At 43.6% G+C, this 12,144-nt stretch overlaps 1 non-coding gene across 1 annotated transcript; it reads left to right on the top strand.

The window, feature by feature from the left end:
• The first annotated feature begins 11,749 nt into the window (after window positions 1-11,749).
• LOC133227219 (U6 spliceosomal RNA) lies at window positions 11,750-11,856 on the top strand. Its single transcript, XR_009729771.1, has one exon. It is a non-coding gene; the product is annotated as a U6 spliceosomal RNA (small nuclear RNA).
• Window positions 11,857-12,144: the final 288 nt, after the last annotated feature.

The raw sequence follows: 12,144 nt of genomic DNA, 5'->3' as shown, positions 1-12,144 counted from the left end.
TAGCTTTTAACTTTGAAAATGATTTATTTCTATTTTATCCTTTGAACAAATGAGCAACTCTGGCCATTTTAAGCTTAAATTGTGGTAGGCTCAGTAAGAGTCACCCACATGTACCACATCCCAGTCCTACCTAATGCTGCCTTATAGCTGCAGTGAAGTTAAAGATTTTGGGTTAAGACTGTCCTGGACTGTCTCATGGGCCCACACAATCATGATATTCTTTATAAGAAGGATACAGGAGGGAATTCCCTGGTGGTTCAGTGGCTAAGACTCCATGCTTCCAATGCAGGTCTGGGTTTGATTCCCTGGTCAGGGAATTAGGTCCCACATCCTGCAACCAGGGTCCTGCATGTCACAACTAAAAGATCTTGTATGCCACAACTAAGACCCGGCACAGCCAAATAAATAAATATATATATATATATATATTTTTTAAATAGAAGGACATAGGAAGGGACAGATAAGAAGGTGATGTGATGCCAGAAGCAATTGAAGTGACATATTTTGAAGATGGAGGAATGGGCCAGAAATCAAAGAACACAGGCACCACTAGAAGATGAAAAGGGAAAGGGAAAGGATTTTCCCCTTGAGCCCTTTGAAGGAAGTATCTTTACTGATACCTTGACTTTAGTCCAGTGAAACTGATTTTATAACTCTGGCTTCTAGAACTGTAAGGGAGGGACTTCCCTGGTAGCAGAGTGGTTAAGAATCTGCCTTTCAACACAGGGGACGCTGTTACGATCCCACATGCCATGGGGCAACTACACCTGAGCACTGCAGCTAGAGAGGTCACATGCTCAAGAGCCCACATGCCACAATGGTCGAGCCCACACATCGCAGCTACTGAGCCCTCAGGCTTCAGTGAAGGTCCTGTGTGCTGCAACTAAGACCCAACGCGGCCAAATGCGTATTAAAAAAAAGAACTGTAGGAGGATAAACTTGTGCTGCTTAAAGCCAGTAGATTTGTGGTAATTTGTTACAGCAGCAATGGGAAACTAATATACTGAATGAACAATTGGTTTTGTCTCTTGTTATTCAGTTGCCAAGTTGTGTTCGACTCTTTGCGACTTCACGTACTGCAGCATGCCAGGCTTCCCTGTCACTCACCATCTCCCAAAGTTTGCCCAAGTTAATGTCCATTGAATCAGTGATGCCATCCAACCATCTCATCCTCTGTCCCCCTCTTCTTCTGTCTTCAATATTTCCCAGCATTAGGGTCTCTTCCAATGAGTCAGCTGGCCAAAGTATTGGAGTTTCAGCTTCAGTCCTTCCAAAAAGTATTCAGGGTTGATTTCTTTTAAGATTAACTGGTTTGATCTCCTTACTTTCCAAGCACTCTGAAGAGTCTTCTCCAGCACTACAGTTCAAAAGCATCAATTCTTCAGCTTTCTGCCTTCTTTATTGTGCAGCTCTCATATTTGTATGTGAGTACCGGAAAGACCATAGCCTTGACTATATGGATCTTTGTCCACAAGTCTCTTAGGACTTGTTCATTTATACTTAGATTTACTTAAGAATATATTTCCTGTAATTTGGATAAGAGAAGGCAGGAAGTGGCACTGCCCTCTGATCTTGATGTTCTCCTTGCTCCAAGTATGGGTATCTTTTTTTAATCTTAGCAGCCTCCTGCTGCCTTGCCACAACTTCAACTTGTTGTCTCTGCCAGGCCATGTGAGCAGCTCACCCACTCTACCACTTCTGCACCCTGGCTCTCTCCTGTCCTCTGTGCATTGTCCAAAAGTGTCATCCTGAACAAAGGACCTTGGTAGGCAAATTTAGTCGATTAGGGTGAAATTTATAAGAGAACACAGATGGAGAACTCAAGCAATCAACCATGACCTAGGCAGAATATTACTTGAATTGGAGTTTCCTTAGTTTTCCTCTTCAAGGATTTTAAACTAAAGTATATTGATGCTGGGCTTCCCTGTGGAGCTGTGGTAAAGAATCCACCTGCCAAGCAGGAGGCCTGGGTTCAATCACTGGGTGAGGAAGATCGCCTGGCAAAGGAAATGGCAACCCATTCCAGTATTCTTGCCTGGGAAATCCCCTGGACAGAGGAGTCCGGTGGGCTATCGTCCATGGAGTCACTAAAGAGTTGGATATGACTGAACAACCAAACAGCAACAATATTTATGCTACCTGATCAGAATTCAACACTGAGCCCTGCAAATGGACATAAAGCAATAGTAATGCTTTGCTTTCTGGAATGTTTCAACCTGGACTTGTAGAACAGAAATGTGGCATGAAAAACTTTTGGCAAGCTTCTGGCAATTTGGGGCTGACACAGGCCTGATGGGATAAGACTTTATAAAGACAAAAGGCTTGAGACCCTGGGAGTGACCAGAACTTGCCAAAAACAGTTATCTTTGGGAGGAATCAAAAGAATAGCTTGAGACAGTGTCATTAAATAGAAACAATCATGGACATAGAGAACAGATACGTGGTTGCCAAGCGGGAGGGGGTTGGGGGTAGGATGGAGTGGGAGGTTGGGGTTAGCAGATGTAAATGTTTATACGTAAAATGGATAAACAACGAGGTCTTAGCATATAGCACAGAAAACTATATTCAATATCCTATGATAAACCATAACTGGAAAAGAATATAAAAAAGAATGTATGCATATATGTAAAACTGAATCACTTTGCCATATTGCAGAGAGTAGCACAACACTGTATATCAACTATATACTTCAGTTAAAAATATATATATATAAAGAGAGAGAAAATAAAAACATTTCAAAAAAGGAGACTAGCTTGAGGAGTCCTGTGCCCGTTGTCCCTCCCACACCCAGAAGAATCCTCCCTGAGCAGCTTTGTGGGCAGAGCTTCACCAGTGATGCTAGTCGAGTTCCCCCCAATGTTTATAGCAGTTGCTTCAACTCTTCCCAAACAGCATCTGCTGTGCTGGGGCTGGGGTAGAGCCTCCAGAAGGTAGTATGTAATTGTGAATTCACAGCTTGGGCTGTGGAGACAATAGGGACTAACCAGGACAGCAAATGAAGCTTCCAGGGGTGGAGTTCCACCTACACAGGCAGGTGTGGCTGCCTGCCTGGGCTGGGAGCTTCAGACCTATATTAGGAGAAAGGCTGGTCTTCAGCAAGGGAGAAGGGGGAAATGTCCCAAAAAAAGATATGGAAGAAGGCATTCTTGTCTCCTAGTTGAATACAATCAGCAATTTCTGTTTTTTTTTCTTTTTTTGAAAGCAATAACAAGTGAAGATGGAACAAACCAGGCTAAAGCTTCCGTTCTGAGAATCATGATAGAACATTCTTTCTCATGGAACTGCAGGGTTTACAAAGCACTTCCCAGAGTGGAAGATATCTCTCTGAAACTATTGTGATCCTTTTACGACCACTTTAGTTTGGAATAAAGAACCTCCAAGAGATTCCATGTCTTGTGCAAGGTCACAAAGCTAAGACACAAGGCCATGTTCCTGAATGTAGGTCTTTCCCCTATTCCATGGCAACCCATGATACAGTCAATGCATAAAAAACATTTTGTTCGTGAGCCATACAAACTTAAACTCAATTCCTGACTTCAAATTTAAAGAAACCTTCCATTTTTCAGCTGCCAAACCGAAGCCCAGAAATGTCAAATGATGCTTTTGGAGAAAGGACTGTAATTGGGTCATTAGTACTGAGATTTCAGTCTTTCAGAGCCTGCAGTTTGATGAATAGCAAGTGTAAGCTTCTTCCATTGTGGAAGAGAATTCAGATGGTATAGAAGTGTAGAAAGGCGTCTTTTTTCTCTGCTTTCCCTCCTGTTACTGTGTATCACCTGCCATAGTCCCATCTAAGTTCTCTTCCCCTCTGATCTGCTAAGGAACATTGCCCCAGCAATTCTTCCATCTTTTCCTTTCAATATCATTTCCTTCTCTCTGCTTGACAGTTCCTGGCAGAGTATATGTGTTCTGTAATTTTTCTCATGTTAAAAAAAGTTGGTGGTCCAGCGGTTGAGAATCCACCTGCCAAGGCAGGGGACACACCTCTAGAGCCCTCAAGCTACAAATACTGTGTTCACATGCTACAATCGCTGAAGCCCATGCCTAGAGCCCGTGCTCAGCAACAAAAGAAGCCACGCAATGAGAACCCTGTGCACCCCAATAAAGAGTAGCTCCCACTCTCTGAAACTAGAAAAAACCCATAGGCATCAATAAAGACCCAACATAGCCAAAAATAAATAAATAAAAATTTTAAAAAGTTATAAAACCTTCTCTTGACTTCCATACCTACATTGAGATGTTATTCCATTTCTGAGTTTCCAGTTACAATAAAATTTCTTGAAGGAGTTACCTGTACACGTCATCTTCAAATCTGTCTATCCAATTCTCTCTTGAGTCTACTCCAAAAAAGCTTTCACTCTCACCACCATTGTTGAAATTTCAATATGCCGATGGTGCAAAACCTAATGATCAGTTCTCCATCAATTCCTTCTCGTTTCTACCCCCTGTAAACATTGAAGTGCTCCAGATCACAGATCTCAGCTTCCTTGGCAATTTTGTCCTGTGACAGTTTAAATATCAACCATATGCTTATTCTACATATGCAGGCTGGATCTTTTCCCCTGAACTCCATGTTCATATATTCAACTGTCTACTTGATATTTCCTCTTGAGTGGCAATAGGCAATTCAGACTTAAGGTTATCAGATACAAAGTCACAATTCTCCCCCAGAATCCTATGCCTTATAGCCATCTAAGGAAGTCATCTCAGGAGGAGAATACCCGAGATCAATATAGTCATATATAAATAGTTCAGATCCTTTCTTTGCCATGTTGGTTAGTATACATTGTTCAAAACATCTCATTTCAGGAAATGGCAGCATTGTACTTCCAGTTGCTCAGGCCAAAACCACTGGGGTCATTTTTTACTTCTCCTTTCATACCTTAATTCAATCTTGTCATGTTGGCTCTTAGTTCAATGTCTATCTGCTTCTCACCACGTCCACTGCTTCTACTCAGATGTCAGTGTTTTAACCTGGTTATTGCAATTGTCTCCCAACTGATCTTGCTTTGTCCCATGCCTTCTCCCAGCAGTCTAGTTTCAACATAGGAGCAAGAGTGAACTTGTTTAGATGGGTTGAGGCCCTGCTTCTCCACTTGATGTCTTTTCACTTGGAGGAAAACCCAATGTCTTTCCACTAGCCCATAAGGTCCCACACAAGCTGCCTTCCCACCCAGCTTCTCTGATCTCCCTGTGTTCATGCCTCTCCTGGCATACTGGCCTTCTGGTGGGTTTTGGTATCTCAGACATGCTCCCACCTCAGGTCTTTAGCACTTGCCATTCTCTGTGGCTAGAATGCTTTAGTCTCCAGATATCTGCCTAGCCTTCACCCTCACCACCTTCAGATCTTTTCTCAGATGTCTCCTTATCAGTTTTCCCTGGACCATAGTTTTTTTTAAATTGCAAACATCCTTCTATTTGGCATTCACTATCGCTCATCCCTGATTTATTTCACTCTATCATTTATTACTAACTGCTGTATTTTTTTTTACTTCTTTATTATCTGCCTCCCCATCTCCACTAGATTTTTGTCCATTTGCTCACTGAAGTATCCCTTGTGACTAGATACCTGATTCAGATAGAGCCACTTACAAATGTTTGTTGATTAAATGAAGAGAGAAATCTAATAAGAGCCTAAAGAGCACCCATATCCCATCAAAAAGAAAAGCCCTACTAGCCCCTTGCAATACATCATTTTAGAGTTCTTATTCTGGATATTTATATTATGACCTGGGCAGGAATTAGTGGCATAAAAGCAAGTCAGCCTCCCCCACCCCTTAAGTTAGGGAAAAAAAAAAAAACACCAAAACTTTTTCAAGATGTGAAAAGGTGTATAAAATACTCCAGAATGTATTAAGATTATTGATAAACGGCAGTGGTTCAAAATACTTATTTTTGAGAAAACATTATTTCAACTACATTGTCATGTTCGTAATCTTGTTTCAAGTCAATTTGATTTCATTCAGAACTATTTGGAACTACAGTCTTGTTGGAATGGGTTTTCAGGATGCCAACAACAATACAGTCGTGTAACAGTAGTTCAAATCTTCCCTATTCCACTTTTGTTAATGTATATTGTTCAAAGCAAATATTATTCTAAGAAAACTAGAATGCCTACTATGTGTGTTGATTGTCTACAAGGGCAAATTCATGTGGCCCTAGAACTCCCAAGGATGACCTGAATTGACGCATAATGAGCGAGACTAGCTTGCCTGGAAAATCCCATGGATGGAGGAGCCTGGTAGGCTGCAGTCCATGGGGTCGCTAGTAGTCAGACATGACTGAGTGATTTCAGTTTCACTTTTCACTTTCATGCATTGGAGAAGGAAATGGCACCCCACTCCGGTGTTCTTGCCTGGAGAATCCCAGGGACGGAGGAGCCTGGTGGGCTGCAGTCCACGGGGTCGCTAGTAGTCAGACACGACTGAGCGACTTCACTTTCACTTTTCACTTTCATGCACTGGAGAAGGAAATGGCAACCCACTCCAGTGTTCTTGCCTGAGAATCCCAGGGACGGTGGAGCCTGGTGGGCTGCCGTCTATGGGGTTGCACAGAGTCGGACACAACTGAAGCGACTTAGCAGCAGCAGCTTTCTGTAACAGGTGGCACTTTATTAACCATCATTGAATGTCTACTATATGCAGGCACTGGGCTAGTCTCATTACAATCCAGGACATTGCTTATAAATAGATGATGGTGGATATTAGGGAATACCTGAATCTGATCACACTGTTTAGGGTGCAGTATACTGTGCATAGCACTACTATGTGTCTATGGTTAAGAAATCTATGCCCTGAGTCATTGTATTACAGTCTATCCTGAAGACAGACTGTTAACATGAGATGGGTATTCATGGAACCTGAGAGAAGGGAAGTCAGAGAGCAGGGCTCAGCTCCGGTGTTTGCTACCCTGTTTGGCATCAGAGCGTTCTGCTTACTGGAAGGGTGACGGGGCTGCCCCTGAGGGTGATGCCTGGTCCCTGTTTGTCCTTCAAAAAAGTGTGGCAGCAGAAGTTAGGAAGAGTGGATGTACATATCCCATATCACATATTCCGTTCACTAGAAGTGCACTGCCCAGCCCTGCATTAAAACACCCACCTTTGTGTTTATATATCCTCCCGCTGATCCTGGGACTTGTTTCCAGGAGCCTCCTCACTGAGAAAATCTTGACACAGTTGAGTTTCTGGTCTGACAGGGCTGAGGACCTGGACTCGTTGGGCACCTCCAGGACTTCGTTTGAGGAGCCAGACACCCTCCCTGAAACAGAAACATTTTTTTCATTGGCTCTTAAATCAAGCTTCAACAAGCGTTAAGAGCTTATTTCTTACTTCTTTCTTCTTACTTTTTGATCTTGTGCCCAGAATCTTATGTGTAACACAGAAATTAACCCCAATAATTATGGTGTATGGACTTATAGTCCATAGTTAATTTTCTATAGGACATAGTTAATTTTCTTATGTAGGAATGGGTTTCAGCTTGAGTCCAAGTGGTTTCAGACTCTTCCAGGGATGTTTGAACAGGGATGGGATGGAATTAGCAGATGTCTATTTGCTTAGGGCTGAAGAGATTCCTGAGAAAGAATTTATAGTGAGGGAGAATGATCCAGGTATAAAAAGTCTGAGGAGATGACAAAAACTTAATCATTTTAAGGGGTCAATTCTGAGAACATCATGGGGTCTTCTGTTCTTTTTTTCCAATTAAAAAAATGTAATAAAATACACATAACATAAAACTTACCATCCTAACCATTTCAACTGTATAGTTCAGTGGTATTAAATACATTATTATTGTGCAACCAATATCACCATCCTTCTCCATAACTTTTTTTCATCTTGAAAAACTGAAACTATGTAATTTTTAAACAATAACTCCCCGTCCCTCCCTCCCTGCTTCAAGCTCCAGTAAGCTGACCCAGGGATAGAACCTGCATCTCTTGCGTCTCCTGCATTGGAAGGTGGATTCTTTTACCACTGCACCACCTGGGAAACCTCAATTATTAACACACAAAATTTACATGTGTTAATAATAAGTCTTGTGAGAACTGAGGAGGAACAATGAATGCATGATTTATTGACTACAGTCTACCTGTCCAAATAGGATGAAATAGATCTTTTGAAGCCATAGAGTTGCCTGTCCTACTCTGTGCTGCAATCAGTAGTGATCTGATTCTGGAAGCAAGGAGAAAGGAAACTGAACCCTGAAAATGTAAAAGGAAGATCCTTTTCCTTATTTCCTATCTGGAGTGGGATGCTTCTGAAAAATCCAAAAACAGTGCTTTTATAAAGGACTATTCCAATCTCAAAAGAAGGTCCTTAAAACTGTCTACAGAGGGTCCCTGAGCATCCTGGAGATTCTAACCTCCCATTGTTCCAGCAGCTCCACTAGAGGCCCCCTTACCAAGCCACCAGGTGACAACTAGAGTCTTTCCCACAGGCTGCCAACTCCCCAGTCCCCCATGAGCATTGTGAGAGAGGAAAGAGATGGTGGGTGGAGAGCGTACCAGCAGGAATCTGTGCCTCCCAAGAAGGGAAGCCACAGCGCTGTCCACAGCGTTCATGGAGAGAGGGACGCGCTAGGACCTGGCAGCTTCAGAGGCAAGGATGACGATGCTGAGCTGCAGTAACTTGTTGGACTTCTCTCCACCTTGAAGGCAAGAAATCTCTTTGTTAAGGTCAATTAATGTCTAGGAAAAAAATGGCATATATTTTTAAGGGATATTTGGGCATTTTATTTGTAAAGACAAAGGGAAAGAGGATTCTACTGTGTGAATTAAAAGGTGTGTGATGTTTCTTGGCAAGCTGTCAAAGAAAATTATATTACCCGAAACATTTATAAGAAGTGATGGCTGTGAGAATAAGAAAGAGGGCCTACTACATGATTTTAATACAGTCCCTTCAAAGACTAAGGCTGAGAAATAAGTGGTTATCAGGATCATGCTAGTGAATGAGTCTACATCCATGAATCCTGAAGCCAGGAGCATCAGCAGCCCAGAAACAAGCCACTGTACTTGGAGACCATTCTTCAGAAAGGGAAGTCTATCTCTCTTGTGGCTTCTTTGTCAGCTCCTCTTTATTCTCCTTCTTGAGCCATCAGACATGGAATCTTGACTTACTGAGATTACCCACAAGCTGCCAATGGCCAAATCAAAAGACCTCTTTCCCCATTCTTACAGGACTAGATTTTGTCCAGTATTTTACATTATTGACCATCCTTTTTCTTGAAACCTAAGCTCTCTCCCCAGCTTCCATGCTCTGTCCTGCTTCTCCCCCTCCCCTTCTGCTCACTCCTTCAGCCTTTCCTCAGCTTCTCCTCTCTCCCTTTGCTCCTTTTCCTCTGAAAATAGCCTTTTCCAAGGCTGCAACCCTCACCCTCAGCCATATCTGCCACCTCTCAAATCTCATCACCCCTGGCTGTTTTCCTAATCCCTAGACATCTGTAGCTGGACATCCCACAAGTATCTCTAAAGTTACCTGATACAAACTTAATTCATCTGTACCCCTCACACCCTCCCCACATCTGCTTCTGCTATGATATTTCTTTTTTGGGCCAAGAGCACATACAGAGGCAGTATAGTATAGTGGTTAGGAGCACCAAGTTCTGATTTCAGACAGTCCTGGCTTGGAATCCCTATAGGCCACTTGCTGGAGCAAAGAAATTGATCACTGAGCTTCAGTCTCTTCATCTGTAAAATTAGGGTTAAGAATAGTACCAGTTTCTCAGGTTTACTGAGAGTATTATATGCACATAAAGGGTTTGGCCCAGAGTAAGGAATAAATGTCAACTATTATTATGGTTTGAGCTTCCTGGGTGGCACTAGTGGTAAAAAACGATTAGCTTTTATCTACTCAGTCACTTGAGTCAGGTACCTGGAAGTTATTTGCATATGTGTGTGACTTTTTCTTTCCTCCATTTTAAGCATTATTGGTCATCAAATCTTATTGAATCTGTGGACACAATGTTTTTTGAAACTACTTTTTCCTTTTTGTCACCCTTATAGTCCTTAGCATATTTTATCTGGGCTCTTACATCTATGCATCTTCTCTACTGTCAGAGTAGTTTTTCTTTAATACAGGTCTTCTTTCCCCCCTGTGCTAGAAGGGCAATAGTTCCCATCTGTTGGCTACAAGATAGAGTCTAACATTTTTAGCACCAACATAAGACCCTTTACAACTGGAACTCAGGCTGTAATTTAAGGTAATCTCCACTCAATTCCCCCTGTCAAAGCACCAGATTCATAGGACTGCCCCCTTTGCCCTGACTATCCCTCTGCACAGCCTTTCTGATCCCTTGTTCGTGCCATTCCCTCTGAATGGAAAGCCTTCCCTTCTGTTTCCCTAAATATTTTCTGATTCTTTGAAGACCCAGCATAAGTGTCTAATCCTTAGTTAAGCCTTCCCTGATAGTTCTAGGAAGTCACTCCCTTCTCTTCGTTCCCTCTGAACACAGTTCTCACGTATGTCAGTGTTTATCGCCTTGTACTGAGGACAGCGGCACACCCTTCGTAAACCCTATGCTAGAAATCATGGGTTGTTTTATTTGCTTTGGTGTCTCCAGAGCCTAACTGAGAGTCTGGCAAAAAGATGGCACTCAGTGAAGACTTGCACATGACCATGGAAAATAATGAATGAACAAGGGATCAACTGTGGGCTGGGAAGGGTGGCACAGCACCAGAGCAGTGTGGAATTCGTCCCAAAGCGGGGCTGTGCAAGGATGGCTGGGCTTAAGCTGAGTCTAGAGCAGGCTCTGTCTCTGCAGTTGTCTGACTGTCACTTCAACTTTATCAGCCTCAGTTTCTTTTCGTGAACACAGGGTAAGGGTCCTCACCTGTTCACACGTCAGGGGCAGTGTGAGAGACGCTGAGAGCAGGTGTGCAAGTCAGGAGTCTGTGAAGGGCTGTGGGGATGGAAGGTTCCCGGGACACTCGTGTGAGGCTGATCGCAGACCTGGATGGGGGCCCCCATCCTGTGGCTGTGCCCCATGCTGGAAGCAGCTGCCCATCGCCTCTCACAGGCACTCGGGCTGGAAGAAGGTGGTGATTCAAGTGAAGCAAGTCTACCGGCTGCGGTGGTGCCAAGTGGTAGTCCGCAGGGGTGCCGCAGGACGCAGGGTAGCTTGCGAGTTAGGTGATGGACCTTTTCTAATAAGACAAAAGGAGTGGTAAATAAGCCCATGGAAGAAGGGAGGCTCATGGAGCCTGAGTGCTTGAACTCCCCCTGAAGAGGAAACAGCATGAAGTGAGGGCACCTGGTCACCGTGTGGGATGCTGTCAGACTGCCCCTTGTAAGTGCCCGCATGGCTCCAGGCAGAAAAGGGCGTCAGGGAGGGATTCCTAAATGACTGTAGCTTGTTCTACAGTCTTGCGGGGCGGGAAACAAGGGAAAGCTGGCCTGTGGGCAGTAGAGGGTTCCCAGGAAAGGAAGAGGGCCTCGACTGTGAAGCTAGACACAATCGACAAACTTGGAATTGGCTCTTAAATCCTGTTTCTATTTTTATAAAGAGAAGGGAGACTCAGTCCAAATCCTGTACTCTGGGCCAGAGACATCTATGAATGACCAACCTCTGGTCAATGCTGTGGGAGGCCCACGATCTGTGGGGCTGCGGCAGTCACAGTGGTGCTGGTGGCCAGGCAGGCTGGAGAGAAGGGAGGCACCAAGGTCTCTTACCTGAGGGGAGCCATTGGCCAAATCATGGATGCTTGCTTTCACCACCCAGGTAACTAGAAAGTGAGAAGAAAAGAAATCACAGATACGGTGCTTGCTTTGGCAGCACATATACTAAACCTGGAACGAAACAGAGAAGATTAGCATGGCTTCTGTGCAAGGCTGACACACAAACTTGTGAAGCGTTCCATATTTTTATGTAAAATAGATGACCAGTGCAAGTCGGATACATGAAGCAGGGCACCCAAAGCCAATGCTCTGGGACAACCTAGAGGGATAGGGTGGAGAGGGAGGTGGGAGGGAGGTTCAGAATGGGGGGACACAAGCGTACCCGTGGCTGACTCATGTTGATGTATGGAAAAAACCATCACAACATTGTAAAGTAATTATCCTCCAATTAAAATAATAATAAAAAAATCACAGATATGGCCTCATTAAGAAAATATGGGGTTAGGGGACTTCTCTGGTGGTTCAATGGCTCAGAA

Source organism: Bos javanicus, chromosome 15 (genome assembly GCF_032452875.1).
Source record: "Bos javanicus breed banteng chromosome 15, ARS-OSU_banteng_1.0, whole genome shotgun sequence".
In the NCBI taxonomy this organism is placed as follows: Eukaryota; Metazoa; Chordata; class Mammalia; order Artiodactyla; family Bovidae; genus Bos; species Bos javanicus.
This window is presented reverse-complemented; position numbering and strand designations above follow the sequence as displayed.